The sequence below is a fragment of the Anneissia japonica genome, unplaced genomic scaffold (genome assembly GCF_011630105.1).
Source record: "Anneissia japonica isolate Jap-2015-1 unplaced genomic scaffold, ASM1163010v1 scaffold2994_len2133135_cov197, whole genome shotgun sequence".
In the NCBI taxonomy this organism is placed as follows: Eukaryota; Metazoa; Echinodermata; class Crinoidea; order Comatulida; family Comatulidae; genus Anneissia; species Anneissia japonica.
The window spans coordinates 1,392,596-1,414,108 of NW_022728550.1; the positions used below are offsets into that span (position 1 = coordinate 1,392,596).

General features: G+C 32.6%; 1 long non-coding RNA gene across 2 annotated transcripts; it reads right to left on the reverse strand.

Moving 5' to 3' along the window:
- Positions 1 to 3,080: 3,080 nt before the first annotated feature.
- Positions 3,081 to 11,250, reverse strand: LOC117114313. Of its 2 annotated transcripts, none has more exons than XR_004446327.1 (4): positions 10,082 to 11,250; positions 9,269 to 9,369; positions 8,222 to 8,359; positions 3,081 to 3,602 (listed from the first exon to the last, which is right to left on the reverse strand). It is a non-coding gene; the product is annotated as an uncharacterized LOC117114313 (long non-coding RNA). The 2 variants fall into 2 exon arrangements; XR_004446326.1 differs by lacking the exon at positions 3,081 to 3,602 and adding an exon at positions 7,028 to 7,537.
- Between the last annotated feature and the right edge of the window lie 10,263 nt (positions 11,251 to 21,513).

A 21,513-nucleotide genomic window follows, 5' to 3' on the forward strand; every position in this document is an offset into this window, starting at 1 on the left:
TACTAAACCTTGCATGTATGGTGATACATTAAGGCCTACTGACAAACAGCGTGATACAAACTCAGTACTCATCAGTTCACTAAACCTTGCATGTACGGTGTTACAGTAGGGCATGCTGACAAACAGCATGATACAGACTCAGTACTCATCAGTTTACTAAACCTTGCATGTACGGTGATACAATAAGGCCTGCTGACAAACAGCATGATACAGACTCAGTACTCATCAGTTTACTAAACCTTGCATGTACAGTGATACAGTAAGGCCTGCTGACAAACAGCATGATACAGACTCAGTACTCATCAGTTTACTACAGTGATACAGTAAGGCCTGCTGACAAACAGCATGATACAGACTCAGTACTCATCAGTTTACTAAACCTTGCATGTATGGTGATACAATAAGGCCTGCTGACAAACAGTGTGATACAGAACTCAACAGTTTACTCGACATGATATGTAGGAGGACAAGTAGCATCTACTGGAGGGAAAAAGAAAATTACATTCATTTCTGGCCATCTAGAGATGCCACAGACATAACCTTTCATATCTCAGCCTCAACCATGGTGAGGCAGATGTAGTCTGTACCTTCCATCTGCAAGATTCCCTCCTCAGACCTCTCTATTTCAAATTCCTGGATCTGACACCGCCATCCTGTAAAAGTACATTTATTAGTAATAATTACTGTGTTCAAAAATATGAAAATATATTGATTTCAAGGATAAATTATACATGCGATATTTTTCTATATTTTTAACTACAAAGTTTATAATTATAGGTACACAGAATTTGACACTGTAAAAGCATCGACTTTTATATTGTAATTTCTGATTTCTGAGTTCTCAGATTTCTATTCTAGGTCAGAAATTAACGAACATCCCTTGATTCTAAATTTGATAATATAATGATAGATTTTGTCTGTGGTTTATTTTTAGCATACACGGTACTTCTTACCCTAGCTGGTTGTTGAGCTTTTTGAGTGAATTACCTACTAAAGTTAGGTTGAGTCACCATGCATTTCTGACGTAGGATCCAGTTAAGAATGACGACAATTACCTTAAAAGTCCATCTGAATTGACAATTTTGCGCTAAAAAAAATTTGTTGATTTGCACTTGGCTAGCTGACAAGGCAAGAGTTTGCTAAGGCAGCAGCTGTATGACTTTTCATATTATAATGTCATTGAAGAAAAAGGTGAACTAGCAAGACCATAGAATATCCAGAAAAATACAGAAATGCTCCGGACGTAAATTATGTTCTAGAGTAGTATTTTCTGTCTGTATGCATTTTCTGTGTATGCATACACATTATTACATCCATATAGATCAATGCAGATTGGAAGGTATAGTATGTGGAAATAAAAGATTATGGTAGGTAGTCTACACAAAATAAGTACTATAGATATGGTGGCTTAAGTCTACTACATAGATTAAATGCTTTCTTGATGCTGTTTTTTTTTTTTTTTTTTTTTGCATATGAAATTTCTATTACTGAATTAACTCTAGCATCAAATGAAGATTTATCAGTGTTAGTGTTGTAGAATAAAATAAAATATTGCTTACACTTAATATTTAATTTTGATTTTAACAACATTAGAATATATTTCTATTGGGCAAATAAATTAGCTAGTAATAAATTGAAGATTTTTGTAGTATAGGGTAGTAGGGTTTTTTTTTTTAATAGTTTTAACAACAGATCATACATCAGATTCTTTCCTGACATAAGGGATTAGTGAGGTCAATGACACTGTCGATTTTATCAGTTTATGATTTCCTAAGGAGTTTATAAAGCATTTAGTAGCTACATTCAAACACTAAATATTCTCAAACACTAATTATGACAAAAAGTTTGTTAGATTTGGATTATATATTTTCATAAATTTAGTAAGTGTAAGAACATAGCAGAACATAAGGTACAAGGTTGATCTCAACCTACCTTTCTGCACCATCATCCTTCAAGACCATTTTCTGCAAAATGAGGGCAGCAAACTCGTTCATTTATTACCATAATGACAAGCTATAGTAGGACCTTTTAAATGGACAGGCTGATTAGGGTAGGGTAGGGTAAGGTGGGGTGGCAATAAAGGTGAAGTGAGAGGGTTCTAACGAGTTCACTTAATTATAAACCAGTTAATTTAAAATAATCCTCAACGAGAAATTTCACCAAAAGCTGAAATGTAATAGCCAATATGAAGCAACATAAGTGTCAATCCACTTTTGGTTTTGTTTTAGGGTATAATTTGGGAAGTCTACTAGCCAGAGGTTAGTAAGCCAAAAGCAAAACATATAATTGGTTTACTGTCAACATAAATGAGTAGTGCTTTTATGTACATTATATAAAACAATATCACTAGTAATTTTATAGTGTGTGTAGGAAATATAAATGTAATTTATTTTGAGGACTATTCAGTCCGCCTTAAGACTTCATCATTCCATAGTTCCATTTTGTCATACTGTACAAAGTCTGAGATATGGTATGGATTAGCTTATTCTCACAGTATCATATGTAAGTCTTGGGTTTGTATGTACTGAGCATGCTCAGATGGAATAATCCTCTTATCTGCCATATATCTAAAAACAGGAAATCTAACCAAATGATACTACTGTATTATGGTGCGGAAGTGTAACACAAATTATATCCTCTCCTCTACTTCGCTTGTAAATCCTTACTTAACAACATAAATAACTATAAGGCTTGCAACAGATTACAAAGTGACATGATAACACATGCATTTTTTATTTAAAGTCATAATGAATCTTACGAGTTTAAAAAGTAAGTAATAATAAATAGTTAATTACAATGTTTTGTTTATCAATTATTAAATTGTGAATATAAATTGAATATTGCAAAGAACTTTGCTGTACCTCAGTTACAAATAATGATTAAAAATTATCCATAATAGAAAATAACAATAACAATATTGATGATGATGGTGATGACAATGATGGTTATTTGGTTGGTTGTCTTTGTGAGGTATGCACTAAGAGTATTTCTCAGTTGAATTTATTTATTTCTTCAGACACCCAACAGTGTTAAAAAACATTCAAAACTGGGTTGTAAAAAAAATAGAAAAATAGAGTACAAAAATTAAGCTTAAACAGAAATTCAAAAACCTAGAATGCTTTTTTTTTTCAAAATGACTGCCTTCATTTATTTACTCAGAGCAATACATATTTATTTACTCATTTAAGACCATCTTAAAGAGGGTGACTCATCCAACAATGTGGATGGATGGTCCTCACACATACAAAAGTATGATTCACTATGATTTGGGTCCTCAAACACTACGATACCATGACTATGGTCCTTATACATACAATACTCATTAAATAATTGTAGCCCTCATACATACAACATATTAAATGATTATAGTTAATATAATTATTATACACTGTACAAAACATTCAATGATTAGGGTCCTAATACATACTTTACCAACATCATTAAATATGATAGGGACCCTCACACATGTGATTAGGGCTCTCATGTATACAAACAGCATTCGATATTATCCTTGTCAGTGGTGGCTCCATAAGCTTGAAGGGTCTGGCATGTCCCACAGCAAGATCTGAACCAATGTGCTGACTAGAGCCTCAATCTGGGTCCTGGAATACAAATTCCTGATAGGGTTTAAGGGAGAGTTTTTTTATTTATTAGTACTGTATGGCCCAAAATTGTGCTTTTGACCCATGCAGTTGTCACCACTGGCCCTCGTAAATACAATTATCACTCAATGAGTTGGGTCCTTAAGCATACAAACATCATGCAATAATAGAGGTCTTCATACATGTTTTGAAAACATTCTTAGGGGTTCTTATATCTTATCGTATGAGGAGCCCACATATATACAAACACATGATATAAACAATTATTTGAATCACTTAACAAAAGAACAATACACATTCTTTTTAGAAGATTTGAGAAAGTACATTAATAATACTTCTGATAAAAAAAAACATATTATTTATAGTTTAAATACAGAACAATATTTATTTCCAGTAATAATAGGTATTTAGCATGCTGAAATTAGCAGAAAATCATGAAATGGCTACTCTTAGAATGCAAACATCTAACTAATTGTGTAGAATGGACCAGGGAAAACTGATTATGCAGAATCCTGAAGTAAAAAAGAGGAGAGGCACCGTATCCTACCAGGTTGAACTTCCTCTCAAGCAAAAGCTTGCCTCGTTGTGCAAGTGTCTCTAACATTGACCTTGTAAATTCTAAAAACAGGGGTCCCAAGTCTTCCGTGTGTTGCAAGAATTTTCCAGAAATCAAATTGGCTCATGCACTCTTGCAACCAAGCAAAAATCTTCTGGAAACTAACCAATTATATTTTTTATGTTTTTACTATTTTAGTATAAATTGTCTGGCTCTGAAGTCAGCTGGCAATAGGTATCGCCTTGCACAGAAAATGAAATTGGATGTATTAAGAAAGCTTATTCAATAATGCCTGAAAGCAACATTATCAAATTATCTTGGAACTAACCAAAGATTCAAAGGAAGAATACCATATAAAAACAGTGGATCAAATATTTGTCAGGTCTAGGCTGATTGTTATTACTCTCTTTAATGCCATACAGAATCCTGTTTGACAGTTCTTACTGATAACGACAGGAATGAAAATGCTATAAAGGATTTTGATAGTTTAAAATAAAATCAGTTTCTTCCTTCTTGATTATAGCATTAAATAAATACTTTTTAGATTAGCCATTATGAAACTCAGTGATATTATTTTCCTATTCTCCATATGGTTCAGTGACGCTGAAATTAGGTAGTAACACACACCAAAGTCAATTTGGAAAGAGAAATTATTAAAGGGCATTAAAGCAAACACAAATGACAAGTTGGAGTGAAAATGAGAAAGCCCTCAACCGTACTTTTCATATCTGTTTATTATTGTTGAATTCCACTGCTCAGCTGATTTGTATTATTCAAAAAAATGCCCTTAGGCATGGAAAAAATATAAAAGAAAGTCAATTATTTGCCAGTTTTTGTTTGTATAAGGTGTATTTACTATGCTTTACAGAGGAGGCAACTGCATGAGCTGAATAGCTCTAGAATATAATAATGCTATTATAAAAAAGAGGACATATTACAGTACCAAATTGTTAAGCTATTGTGGAGATATTGGACAATGTGTGAGGAGTAAATGTAATACTGTCACAGGCTAAGTTAAAATTGTACTTGGGGAGGAAATAATTGCACAAATTAAGTGCAAAATTATTGTTTTCACCAATAATTCACCAAATAATTAACTTCCAGTCAAATGATATGACAGATTACTCTATATGAATTTCATTTTCAGAATACTGTAATTCATAATGTATAAAGCAACTAACATTTTCTCTGATTTTGGTTCTTTTTTCTAAAATTAATAAAAAAAAAATTACTTTTGTTGTTTATATATGTATTATCATTGCAAACAAATAAGATTTTAATTTAAATTTAAAAAAAATAAATAAACAAACTTTTCTAGTTCATGATTCCTGTATTATTAATTTCCATGGGTCTTAATCATGTAATACGATGAGCAAAAAAAATTAGGTAAATATTTTCTTACAGAGTTACAAACTTTAATAAACCACAAGATTCCAGAACTGCAGTCAATATTTTTAAGGTGACTGTATCGGTGACGTATCAAGAGACCAAGGCAAGGTAATAAGTTATCAGGAGACAAAAGTAACATAGTTGCAATTGTGTTTGTTATTAATTTTTATTTCATAATTAACTTCACTTACAACCTTAGTGACAGGGTATGGGATACAGTTAGTCACAGCTTGCAACACTACTACAGGTATGCTCTGGTGAACTAGAAGGGTGAACGCCTTAGGTGCCATGCAACTATAGGGTACTATGTTACGGTGACTAAAATTTGTGATACAAACAAAATATATTTTGTGTAGGAAGCATTAAAAAAAAAATGCTTCCTACACATATATAAATGTGCATTACGTTGAGCTAATAAATTCGCTTAATCAGCAACCTTCCTATAATGTACACCTTCAGGTTTCTATAGGAAAAACTTAATACATACTGCAAGAAATGAGTTGTGTTTATGAATGGTCATAATAAAAACATATTAGAGTAATGTACATGTGTTTTCATTATTTCATTATATTATAAAGATCACTATGGAGTAGTCACAAAATGTTTAAAATGCTCCAAACATTCATACACAGCACCAAATACAGTACTTATGAATCAGCAGATATTGATGTTTTACGCATTTTGTCATTGAAATATTCTGGAATATTAACTAACATTTGTCAGCTTCAAGCAAAAATTCTATTATTACTCCAAATGAATGTTTGTGCATGTCCACATATTATCATATTTCTTTTAGGGTTTACAAGGTGCACTAACAGTAATATAAGTAATGATGAGATGTTGCTTCTACAAGCGATCAGTAGTGGAGTCCTGAGTTAGAGGTTTTCAGGCAGAGAAATCCATTTTGCCCTTTCAGTTTGATTTTATTGTATATCCAGGTTACTATGTTTTGAGCATATTTTGTGGGGAGGTACACATTATAAAAATGGCAGGTCAATGAATGCATATTGCATTAATTTCATTTTGACTAACTGATTCCTATACAACTACTGTACTTATTTATTTTACTGTATTTTGTATTTTATTTTAAGCCTTGAATTGACACATATAAAGAAGTACAAGGAAATAAATGGCATATGTTGCAAAGACAAGCCAAATCAGTCACTCGTCGCAAAAATCGATTTTTAGTTATTAATATAGGGTTAAACAGTAAAATGAGAGCTATAAAATGGTAAAAGAATCATTTAAATCCGACATATCGTTATGAAGTTAGAAGTGTTTAAACATACAGCTGTTTATTTGAGAAATTGGCCTTCAAAGTTTATGATTTTTGGCATTTCTTAGGCAGAAACCATCACCAAATTGTTAAAAATTGTTGTTTTAATATTGAAAATGGAGAAAATAACAGCATAGCATGATGTATAGATACAGTATATAAAAGTTAGTTTAGTGCAATAAAATAAATTTCAAAAATGTTGACATTTCAGCATGTTTTGGCCATTATCTCTGAAACATGATTTGCGATGAGTGATTGGTTTGGCTGTCTTTGCCACATATTTGAAAGTTTATCTTGTGATAAATTAAATGTTGAACTTCCTCAAGCAAATTTTCAAGTGCTTAATGCCTACTATAATATGACTTTGGACATGATGATGAGGGTAATATGGTTATGGTAGCAAAACAACTGAACAGAGCATATAAATATCATGCTTTGTTATATATGCAGTCATGCTACTACACACAACCAGGCACAACTAAATACTACATGTATGCACTACCATACCACCTCAACCTAGTTTCGTTGCCTCTGGGACCCATATAAAGCCGGGCTATGCCAATACCGTCAGCTGATTGTCACTGGCAGTCTGAACGGATCGTCAATAAATATGATCTGTTGCACGCGGGTTGTAGCGTTGCATTCTCCATGGAATCGTATCAGGGAGTGCCAGGCTTTACCCATATGGGTAACATTTAGTGATATTTTTCTTCACTGAAAACCAATATGTTGAACAATATTTTTAGAATATCAATTAAGGGCCAGCATTGAACCCTACTTATTAATGTTAATGACATGATATCATTACTGTCAACATTTTATAGATATTTATGGGCATATGGCCTATTATTGTTAATCTCTGTATTTGATTGCTACTGCAATTGTTCTTTTTCATAATTATTTCATAACACCTTTTTAAACAAAGATGATCTATGAAATTAATTTATTTATCTAATAACATTAATGTTTTATAACCAAGTATATTTATGAGGCTTACAGGAGTATTGGCAATGAGAAACATGAATATATGGCCTTGGTATTAAAAAGCAAACATATCATCCACCAAGCACTCCAACACATCAAAATGTATACTTTAAATATTGGTAAATATACATACTACCATATAAATTTTAAAGGTAAATAGTCTGATTTGGTAGATAATACATTTGGTTTTTCAACATATTAATATCTCATTGTCATAGTAAATATCATAGTAAATATGCATACTATATTAATGTAAAGTTAAATGCTATCTGATTTGGTATATTATGTGTTTGGCTTTTCAACATATAATATTAATTGAAAGAAGGATAGATCTATCATGTGTCATTGTCGTAATACCATTCATTTCATCTGCAAATGCAATTTTTCATCTCGGGGCATACAGCTTACACTCACCTTTAGCCTTTTATATGCTGATCACTCTTACTTTCCACTGACGGGTACAATTTTGCGTTTTTAAAACACCTCAATATTTTCAAAAGATCATCGTATTTCACATTAATCTGGGTTTCTTTAGTAGAAGCTGATTTTCATCTGAAAATAAAGTGAACACTTAGATAATTATGTCAGATACACACTGGATATTTTTACCTAGTGCCTTGACTGCTAAAAGGAGAAAATCAATCATACCTCAATCATATGTTATTAACAAAACATGAGACAAGATATATATATAGGATGCAAAGAGACTGATTCCATTAGAAAGTAGAAGGGGAAAAAATCCCAGAGGAGAATGATGCAATCAGAAAAAACAGAAGATAAACTCAGAGGATATCTGCTTCATAGATTTTCACTATAATATCTTAACAGTTGTTACCATTGTAAACTTATCAAAATGTTGTAATTCACAATAGGGTTGTTAGGCATTATTTATGAAGACTGCTATAATAATACAGTAATTGCTGCTACAATGTCACATATCTGTTTTCACATAAATCAAATGAAAACGGTGATTAAAAGAAACCCAGAGGTAAGAATTTCTTTTATCAGTCAATGGATGTATAAGTTTTCTTATTTTTGTTCCAAATAAAAATGATTATTATTTTGTATCCAATATTTAACTCCCACTCTACATAATTAAATTAATATTGATATATAAACTATATATAATACTCACAATAACAAGGAAATAATTTTGATTTAAAAAAACTGGTAAAGTAAGCAATGATGTTTTTTATAAAAATGCTTAATTTATTAATAATATAAAATTCTTAATTTGAAAAGTGTTTTAGTGGATAATTTTGTAACCTTTTGAAATAATGGAACAGTCTATAAATTCTATTTTTAGCATCAATTTACAGATTGCTTTTTACACACAAGTATGAATATACTTTACAGAAATGAAAATCACTGACAAATGTAAAGATCTAAAAAAAGTAGTCTTTGATATTTATAAACACAAAGATATCAATGAAGATTTAATCAACCAATTTCTATATTTACCTTTCATTTTCTTGACTACATGCTTATATATTCAGTTAAATGAGGCACAGCTATATATAAACAGCATACCATCAACTTGAGTAGACCTGTTGCTGTATCAACTGAATTAGGAAATAGATAAAAGAACTTTTTTTGTTGTTTACTCAGGTATTATAAAGATAGGAATTTTCCCAGGTGAGGTGTTTGGGTAATGGACAGGTGATATTTATGATCTTCTCCTAACAGGTGTTACCTACAAATAGATTTCATTCTCATTTTGCTGTAATAATGTATTGGTAATGATGATAATGAAGATGGTATGTATGACTAAGGTGATAAAACGAATAAAGTTCAAATTGATGAAAAATTACAGCAGACTGACAGTTCTTCATAAATATTTATCATTATTCCTTTGAAATGCACATTGGCAAACTCATGATAGTATGTCACCTTAGAATTATTGTCAACAAAAAAATAATCTTTCTCGATTGTTTATCTCTGAGTACTGAATGAGACAAAAATTTAAAAGATATAACAGTAATCATTTCAATATTATATTTCATTAGATATTTTTGTATAATTTTTTGTATGTTTTTATGTAACTGTACCAATTTTAAAAAGTATACGGTACTAGTACTGAAAGTACCTGCAATGTATATAGAAAAATAATAAATAAAATAATATGACTAGGCCTACAACAAATACATGGAGTGAATTTCAATGATGAGGGCAGTATATAGGTCTATCACCAGTACATGTATGTGACTGGGATGAGTTTAGATTCAATAATAATTAATACTTTGCTGTAGCAACTGTTATCTCTGAGTTACTTACTTTTACTTTACTTTTTTAGGCATTATCTATCCACTGCAGAATGAAAGCTTATGTATGTATTCTCCAGTTAATGTCTCTTTTGTGCCCTTTGGTATCATTTCACTTCTATTTTATCTCATATGTATGCGAGTAGCAAGCTCCACCGCCCGTCATGTCTACGGCTGGTGTGTCCAGCCCAGTTCCATTTTCTGCTCTTGATGGTTTTGAGAATGTCTTGTACTTGTGTCTGTTCTCTAATCCATTTGTTTTTCTGTCTTTATAAGTAATGTTTAGTATATATCTTTCCATGTTATGCTGTGTTGATGCCTGCTTTTCATAAGGAGCCGTATCTTCCATAACTTGCCAACCTGCTTTAATTCTTATTTCGTTGTCTTGACTTTGTTCACAAAGCGCTGTCCATGATATATATACTCTTCTACCTGTTCTATTTCAGTTCCCCTCACCTGAATCTTTTTTGGATCGGTTGTTAGTCCTGTCATGACTTTCGTATTTCTCATTCGTTTTTAACCCAGTTAGTCTGCTGGCCACATCTAGTTCTTGGATCATTGTGACCTCAAGGTTACTGATGTTTTTTGATATAATTACAATATCATCTGCGAATCTCAGATGATTTAAATGTTCACCGTTTATGATGATTCCCTTTCCTGTCCAATGTAGAGTTTCGAAGATTTAGGTGATATAGAGTACTCCCTTCTTTAACATTATCTTCTTGCTGTCTTTGTGCATCTTGACTGGATTGAAGAAGTCTGAGTATATACTGTATCTTCGAAGATCCTGAAGTATGTATTCTGATTCCATGCTTATTTAGTGCATTCATAACTGAATTTGTTTCAACTGAATCTCTGAATTATTTAAGTTTAAATCAAATACAAAACAGAAGCCAATGGCTGATATTGTTTTACAAAAAACAGACAAAAATAGAAATATAAAAATCTTATTACTGATATGAACATAGCTATGTGACAATTCCAGATTTAAAATGTGGCACAGATTAAAATCAGTATAGGAATTAATCAGGACTTAAAAGCTACCTAGCAATCCTTATTCTTGATTAAATGGACATAAAAACAACTTGTTTAACAACATTACATAATGCTATAAACGGTGAACTCACTATTGTTCTTATCAAAGGCAGACATGCGGCAAACAAGAAGCCCTAGCCATAATATACATTCCATTTTTTTATTTTTCCGAGAGCCCTATTTTAATATAAATGAATGGGGCTGACACCCTTTTACAATATAATTATTATTAAATTAATTAATTACTAAATAAAAACTACCGTTAAATGTTGGAACACACTCTATCCCAAACCATAAATATACAGGACTAAATTCAGGGTGGGGCTTTAAAGTTACTTCATGCAGTAACCACCCTGACTCCTGGGGGGATGTGGTATTTATCCTAAACACAAACAAAATTATTATTATAAGAAAACCTTAATATTTCTTAAATGCTAAATATAACAAATAAAAGATATAATAATTTGGGTTTAATTAATTTTTTTTTTTCTTGGTAGAGAAAATTGGCTGGAATGTGAATTACAGTAGACTTAGTTTAAAATAATAATAATAATTGAGGATATTTATAAGGTGCCAGTATCCGCATGGTGTGCTCATAGTGCCAGAGCCAAGCAAAACAGAAAAAATACAAGAGTGGAAAAATTTAGGAAGATAATAGTGCAAGAAAGAGCAGATTTAATTGGGGCAGTCCTGGTCAAACAGATGTTTCTATAGTCTGGACTTGAAAGTAGTAATATTTTCTGCAGACCTGATGTGATGGACAGAGAATTCCAGATTTTGGTGCAGCAACAAGAAATGATCTATTTCCCCAGTTATTCTTAGTAATATGTTCAGTTAGGAGGAGTTGAGATGATGACCTGTTATATGCCGATCTGTTACTATGCCGATAACAAATTTGAGACATAGGCTGCACAGTTTACAGTAATTTAGTTTGAACCAATTCTCCTCGTTGATTTTTTTTTTCTGGTGAAAACAGTGCAGTAAAAGTTATTTAACAATAATAAAAAAACAGTGGAGCACAGGCTGCTTAATTTACTGGCATGTTACAGGACCTCTAATAATTCTATAACCTGGATTAGATTTTCCAAGAGCTCATCTGATTGGAAGTTCAGCGGGCATACCACAATTAAAATGTGGTCTTCCAAAACCTATAAAAGTCAATGCTTCATTAGACACTTAGAAGTTTGAGCGGCTTAAGAGGAATGACTTTGGGATTGTGATTGTGGCTGAAATCACAATTCTCATTCATCCAAAGTATTGTCATGGGATTAAAATGTCAATTGTGTATTTGCTCTGTGCCTTAGGTTTTTAGAGGTACTGTAGTAGTTTGTATTTTTGACTCCAATTCGCAATTTCATCCATTGGCTAGTGAAATTAATACTTTTTTCAATTGACTGACGAATTAACTGGAATTTGGCGAAAGAAAGAAAGCCTACAATAATGTGGTACAAGATTTTTCATTCAGAATGGAATCTTTGAAGTGGTTGTGCATTGTATATTCCACATTAGGGCAAATAGAAAAATTTATTAGATTATTTCTCCCATTCACATCAAAAAATCGGGAAATATTGATGTTGATTTCTTTTGCCGCATCAATTACTTCAACAGCATAAAAAAAAACAATGCAATTTTGTGACTTCAAATACATTTTTATTAAAAAACTATAAAATTAAACCAGTTTTTATACAATATTTACTATTACAGACCAAATATTAACAGTCCCTCTCTCATCGATAAAAACAAAAGCGAAATAATCTATTGTTCAAATTTACAAAAAAAAAAAAAAATGCCCTCCCTCATCAATTTTTTTTAAAAAAGAGTGATAATCTAATAATTTTTTCTATGTGCCCTTAGCTGCCATTGTTTATAAATCAAATGCTGTGTATCATATACTACAGGAAATAGTGACACAAATATCAAATAGTTACTGAACTAAATCAATAAATTTAGCAAAAGTTTGCACCTGCTATTTTAAATGTTGACAAAAAATAACATATAATAAACGTTAGTAAACAATAATTATATTTCAATATTAGATGTTATTGTTTGTTTGAAAGTGATTTGAAATAACTGATTTGACTACTACTTATAACTACTATATGAATTGTAAATTATCATGCTTACCACTGGTAGGAGTATTACCAGGAATAATGGAAGCACAATGCAAAATTTTGTAAGCCAGAGGAATAGTGATGCGATTTTTCTTTCTCAGCAAACTTCTAAGAGATACACCACTGCAAGTGACACAGTGTTTATAAAGAGGGAGAGAGTAGAGATGACTGATATTTGAAGGCTGAGATAATCCCTCATTTGTCTCTAGGTATCCTACATAAAAGTTGGAGTCTGAAAATGGGTTATTTGATGCCAAGTCAAAGGCTCCACATTCTTAGGACATTAAACGATTTAATCAGCTTTATTTTCTGATCCGAAGTATAATACCACTATGCAATCCAAAGCCAAAATCTGGAAAATCCAATAAATCTGTAGCGACAACTGACCTTAGTCAGACACAATAGGGAAGCGTTCCATGGGTTTTTGTTGTCCACATCAATGGACTACTCGACGCATACCTGGGTGCTTACATTTAAACAGATAATTCACTAAACAATATTTGTTGTTTTTTACCTTGATGTTTATCTTCTCTTCCTTAATCTTTTATAATCTCTTCTCTTTTGCACACTATTATGTAAAATCCATGTTTTATATGGAAACAACATCTTGTATGTATGGCTGGATGAGTGTGTAGGACTCTTAAGATATTAAATTTCTTAAGAGTCAGCTTATAATTGCCATTGACATTTTGTTAATTGTAAAGCGCATGAGACATTTTTGGATAGGAATATTTCGGTGTGAATCACACCAAGAATAAGCCATTACATCTGAAGACTTGTTTCCAGTGGGGTCCTTCTGGTGGTGAATTGGGCAGTACACCGAGAGGCAATCCCCTACTTTTTTCCAAAGAGTTTTGTACGTTCTTCAACATGCAAATGGGCCATATTGCACACAGGACCAACAGCTTAAATATCTCATCCGAAAGACGGTGCGCTAACTTGTAAGGAGGGCAGCGATGGGAATTAAACCGGGGACCTAGATCTCTTCACGGTTCAGCGCACACAGAGTGGCTCCCACCAGTTTAGCCGACTGAGCTAAGATGCTCTCATGTGAAGTGCCATTATTTTTGTATGTATTGTTTTTACTATTATTAATACTATAAATCAAGGTTGGTGGTAAATTCATATTAAAAGGACCACAATATAACACAAGATCTGCAGATGTTTTATTATAGAAAAACCAACAACTGAATAATTAAAAAAAAAAAAGAGTTTAACCTACCATGGTGCTATTTTATGGAATAGTCTTAATGACAATGTTAGAAGAGCACCAGTTATCTTGTCAAATTCAAAGAGCTTATTTTATCTTGATTGTACAATTTTAACAGTTTACTCAAATTGACTATACTGTAATGATGATTTATAAGTATTTATGTAATGTTTTTCTTTACCCTTTTTTTAAATATTAATGTATTAATTTCTCTTCATTTTACTACTTTGATTTATATGGCCTTGCATGGCCTTGATGAATAACACCCTTTGGAGAATCAATTGAAATATTGTATTTATTATTATTATTGTTATATTTTTCTAATGAGTTAGAAAATGGCAAGTTCCACAAATTGAATAGGAATTTTCACATACACAATTGACAATACAATACAATATTGAAAATCTATGTAAAAAGTTTTTACAAATGAAAATAACAAAACTGAATACAAAATACTGAATACTGATACACAGTTTGTCAGAACATTTTAAATTTTCAATGTTTCAGGTATACCTGAACATTACCTGTAAATGTATACATTAATACCTCTACAATTTTTGGTCCCTTGTTCAATTTCGATCACTGATCTCCTTGTACTAGAGGGCTGAAATATAAATTATAACACTGTTCAAGTGAGATGTTTAAGCCATTGGTCCTGTGTGAATTATGGCCCATGTGCATGTTAAAAAACAAGTGTACTGTTCGGAAAAAAGACAAGGGACATTTCCCTAGTTTAATACCCATATTCACCACCAGAAGGTCCCACTGAAAACAAGCCTCTAAACACATTACCTGCACCTTCACCTTTATAACATTATACAAAACCTGTACACTGCCCTCCCATGGCAAAAGGGCATAACTGACAATTTGCTGTTTTGGAGATATTAAGCAAAATGTGTAATTTATTTAGCCCTAAAATGTGTTTTAGTATTTGATTTCATGGTTAATGTATTCAAATAGACAAATAATGTCTCTTCCAGTGTAGCACACATTTTCTCTATAAATATTGATTTTTGTAAATGTATATTGCAATTGTTTTGAAGGAAAAAGATTATAAATATGAAATTCCATATGCATAAATACACCATCCTGGTAATTCTGAGTATAGATTTTATGGGTTACTGTATTATATGTCTTGAATAAAGATAAAAATGTACAAATCATAAGAATAATAATATAGTAACACTTAACTAAATTAGCCTTTAGCCAGTAGAATCCCTATACACACAGTGATTTAACAATAATATAATATAAGGTGTGGTGGCAAACAGTGATAATGGGGGCAAGAAAGAAAAGGAGCAAGCATGACTAGTAGACACCAAACCTGTGTATGGAGTGTTGTATTTGAGGGGTTTCTATGCATTGACAGAGGCTCAACATCTGTAAAAATAACAAAATGTTAAGAAATTCATGTCACTTATAATCTTATAATTTTTTTTTTCTGTGGCAGCCCACACAATTTGTAGGGGGGCCCAATTAAGTATAGGCTTATATAATTTAAGGTAATCCGGCAGTACAGAGTTGTTAATAAAGTAATACGACTTAAGAAAGTAAGCTTACTTCATGGCTATCCTATAAGATTAAGGTAATCCAACAGTCCAGAGTTGTTACTAAAGTAATATGGCAAGGGTAAGCCTACCTCATGGCTAATCCTATAAGATCCAAGTGTGTTCAACCTTCCACTTTGGGTTATAAAATATACATTTTTTAAAATTCCATATCAAGTTGTGATTAATATTTAAAGATATTTAACAATTTTTAAGCAAATAAAAACTAAGGGGAAAATGATAGGAGAGGAGGTGGTGAGCATTGTTAGATGATCATTATTACTATAAATTAATTATTAATTATTAATTAATAAATAATCAATCAATCAATCAATCAATTAATTAATTATTAACTAATTATTAATTATTAATTATTATCATTACTACTATAAATTAATTATTAAAGGTACCTGACCCTCAAGCTGGATATTTTTTACAAATTTACCTGCCTCAACCACTGCAAAAACATGCTAATTTAAAATAGTAAACAATAGAAGAAATCACAGACAAAAAAAACCCAATCATGTATTAACAGTACTAATCTAGGCTAGAACTTGGAGACTGCAATTTGTCCACAAGTGGATATGGAGCCAGCTTTCCTCTGTGGGGTACAAACAGATTTGTTATTCCTAGACTATTGAAATAAGAGAATTGGTTTAGACAAGGTAATTTGAGTACTAATTGCTTATGCAGTTAACATGTAATAATGAATAGAAGAATTGGAAGCAACATTACAATGACTTCCTACCCTATGGCATATCCTACTGAAAATACAAGATATTAATTATTAAACCGTATAATAAATATGGCTAAAAGCAAAATATTAGAAATTTCATCATGGTTTGTTCACACCATGTTTGGTACAGAGGTACTGCATCAAAGATAGTAAATGGAGACAAGAGCATTTTAATATCATTATTAAACCATGTACTGACATTTTAATTTATTCAATTTGAAAACTATAGCACATTAATTGGAAGTGTATTTCTGAATATAAATAATTAATAAAATATAATATAAATTTTACTATTGAAATAAGCAACAGCTAATTGTAAATGTACAAAGCAACCAGCTGAAATAGAACCAGAGTTTTCAGACAACACTAGTCTTTCCTCATTGTGAGCCTTGTAGGTGTATTATTCTATTGTTGCAAGTGGTTACCATCAGTATACAGTACGTAAAGGTAGTCCTGTATCATTACTGAACGTAGTGGAATGAAGTGTTAGCCCATCGTACTAAGCCTTGGCATTTTGTGATAGGGTGGCCAGTTGCTTTTCATTCCACCTGTTTCCTTGAGCCCCCAGTAATGAACCACCAGCTACCCATTTATATTCCTGGGTGGAGACAGACAAACGTAGGTAAAGTTCCTTGTCCTGACCCTGACCGAAATGCACCAACCGCTCTCACAGACCATCAGTAGAAAAGGTACAAATTTAAGCTTTTAGTTTGTCTTTATCATTCCTAACGAAGGGGAACCTGCTCTGGTGTACCGGTATTATTAAAAATAAGTGTGATGGCGATATAGTGCTTTTCTTTTCTGTTAGCAGCAGTCTATGATCATCTCTGCTTATTAGACAGAATGACTATATTTTAGAATCAGTATATAGTTTGAACAAGCCAAACGAAAAAAAACCAGACAAATTAAGAAAACATTCCTAGGGGTAAATCTTGCAATATTTCAGCAAACAGGTATCATCTTCAATGGACTGTCATGGATGAATAATCACCATTATTACTACTATTGTCCCCAGGAATTCCTAAGTTCTTAATCATCCATTCAAATGCAGGTGAGAAGCCAACTTGTAAAGGTTAAGTAATGTGTGCACAATACTGCAATACAGAGCATGAAATTAGACCAAAATATTAATAATCATCTGATGAATATCACAGCAGTAGGTCTAACAAACCAGTAAAATGTTAGGAGTAGTTACCTAGTAAAAATTAGCATGTTTAGAGAATATTTGTACTTAGAACAATGTAATTAATCCTTTATTTCTTCACCAATATTTGCTAGTGCTGCTTAGTGGCAGCATACTTCATCACCACGAAGCAGCACCAGCTAGTTCAAGTGAGCAGTGCTCCGATGACTTCACAAAGCCACAAGAGAACGCCATAGCTTCATTTTACCAATGCATCACATTTCTAGTCGTAGTCCAAGGCAGTAATAAATGATGCAATTATGTCATCTTGTTTATTAGTTACCTGGACTATGACTTCACAAAATCACGAGTAGCACCATCAGCTTCAGTTTACCAATGCATCACATCTCTCATCATCCTGCTACATACATCACACTATATTCACAGATAACCTTGATTAATCACTTGGAACAGGCACACCTTCTTTTGCTGAGACTACATGTCACAGATAAAATAGAATGACTGCATGAAAATTGAAAAAAAAACACTACTATCAACCAATCAGATACCTTATTCTAAAAGGAAACAAGCTGCTGAAAGCATGTAAATGATCAAGTAAATTTGGTTCTTGGATTTTGTCTAGTGACATGGACATGGAAATCATGATTAAACAAGCTTGGAGTGCACTTAATAGATAAATAAATATATATAGAAACTGCAAAAGGTAGCCTTTACACCTTTGCTAAACCATGGAGGTATCAAATACCTCTGTGGCTAAATGCTCAGTTCTTCTTAAGTATCTGTTTTCCCAGTACACCGAGATAGGCTAGCACCCGGGTATTCAACCCCTTTAAGCTGGGGGCCAGTTCCAATCTGTTGAGACCAGCGGCGGGCCAACATAAATTGCATACTTCCATTTTGTCTATGTTGGCCCAACCCATTTTTTTTTATAGTGGTGAATTCGAAATAAAATGGGCCAGGAAAGACAATAAACCACCTCAGCCCCACCATGGTTGGGTCTGATGTCCAAAAAATTATGATTATGGCACCTCTAGATGGTCGGAAATGACACTCTCAGAATTAATCTGAATATACTTTTATTTTCTTCTCCATTTTAGAAAATAATAAAAAAAAAACAAAAACAAAAAAACTTAGCAATGTTGCGCAGGCCAGATCAAAATCTTTGGCAGGCTGGATTTGGCTCGCAGGCCAGAGGTTGAATAACGTGGGGATAGCATAATGCAGTTTTAAATATCATATTCTGAGAAATCATTTATAAAGCACACACATTTTTGATTTAGACTTCAACATCATTTGGACACACAAGTAGAATACTTCCCAACAGAATAAGAGCAACTTCTACCTGGAAAACTGGTATGTATAATAAAATTAGGGCTACTCCCAGCTGACTGTACAAGATAAGGCCCACCATATTACTCTTTCCATAATTGCATCAAAAACTATGTGTTTGCTAAAAATATCCAATTCACATATTTATTTTTTTACCTATTTATTATTTATTCTCCTCCGTGTCCTTATTTCAACTGACTCAGTATGGTTCACTCAGTTTGTGCTTAAATGAAATCAAGTTTAATTAAAGTTATGAATAAAAAAGATTATTTTGGAGATAAAATCAGGATAAATTTATTCTCTTCCTATAAAATGCGTTTTTTAATTAATTTAATTAATAGAGGTACAAGACAAATAAAAAAATGTTCATCTGGACCTAATTAGAGAAACTGCACTTGAGAGGAAAGTGAATGTTAAATAAAATACACATTTATTAAATACTAGAACATGAAGCAGATAATAATGCGTTGAGATTAATACAGATTATAAGCACTAGTTTTATATAACATTCATCTTGTGACCAAGGACAACTACTTAATTGCTGTTATGAACAAGTAGTACTTATACGAAATGAGAATCATGGCAGGTGACTTTTTGTTTGAAAATTAATGTGTATTTTACTCAAACTAATTTTCTTCTTGTGTAGTATGAAAAGTGATATGAACAACAATTATGTGCACTTTCGAATTTTCCTGTCTCGATTTGATAACCTGTCTCTTATACACATCTAGATGTGTATAAGAGACAGGTCTATGATCATCTCTGCTTATTAGACAAAATGACTATATTTTAGAAATCAGTATAGTTTGAACAAGCCAAATGAAAAAAAACCAGACAAATTAAGAAAACATTCCTAGGGGTAAATCTTGCAATATTTCAGCAAACAGGTATCATCTTCAATGGACTATCATGGATGAATAATCACCATTATTACTACTATTGTCCCCAGGAATTCCTAAGTTCTTAATCATCCATTCAAATGCAGGTGAGAAGCCAACTTGTAAAGGTTAAGTAATGTGTGCACCCACTTTACTTGAAGTGATGCCTACCGAAACTTGTCTTCGACCATGGGTTATATTGACATGCGGTCACAAGGGCCTAGGAAAATTCTCTTTGGTGTTGCATTTTGAGAATTTGTGGTTTGGAGCTAAAAAACTAATTTTCTACGATTGTTGACTATTAGTTACTTTAACTGAATCCCACATGACCTGCATTCAACCAATAAAACATGAAGTATATGTAGGTGTTGTATAATTAAAGCTAATTCATGCTATGTGTGTCTATATATATCTCTATGATCTTTGTGTATTACTGATATATAATATGTACTGTACTTGTGCATGTAAGTTCATTCCTGTATAAATTTCTATATTTTATTAGAATAAGTATCAACCTTATTGCTTCCATGAATTGGATGTTCAACGATATTATTTGCTTCCTATATTAAGTGCATGGACTCAATTGGCTTGCAATGCTAATCCATTGAACTGCATTGAAAATGAGTTACCTCATATTGAGATTTAGTTTGCAAAGATAAAGGTAAAGGTAGGAAAATATCATATAACTTGCTGCGTCATTGTGCTGAATTGGTCCGTGACTACCTAGCAGTCACAAAGAAGTGCTTCATGGTAGATACATGTTCACATTATTTCACGACAGGGGCTGAAATGAACCATAACACCGAGGTAACCCTCTACTTTTCCGAAAGATGCAATGGCTTATTTAAAGTGCACACGAGCCAGATGTATACACTGGACCTCCATTTTAAGTTCTTATCCGAGAAGACCGGATCCTACCAACCGAACCATGGCGAGGAGCAGCTGGAACCAGCGCCGATGTTAAGGCTGTAGCTAGCAGTGCCCCTGCCTTACCGCCTGGCAACTCAACTCGCTCGCCCGTCTTGTGTGAAGCATTGTGTGTGTATTGTATTGTCAAAGGGATTGTCACTTACAACATGGAGGAATTAGTTTAGCTAAACTACTTCCTCCATGCATACAAGCAGGACAGTGATATATTCACTATTGACAATCCTTGGTGCATGAGCTGGGTGACAATGATATGTGTTTTATGAGGAGACCCTTTCTATAGTTTCATTCAGTTCGCTGTTTGGAATCCTGTATGGTTGTTCTTGTCTCTTGTTATTTGTTGTCTGAGACATAAAAAGGAAATGAAATGAAAAATGAAATGAAATAAGATCCCACTTGTTTATTTATATTGTTCAAATCAACCTATACCTTTGCAGATCTATGGTCTAGGCAAAAACTTAATTTTTTAATGAGTGATGGCAACTACAGTTATAGGGTAGATAAATTTAGCTGTACAAGCCTCTGTAG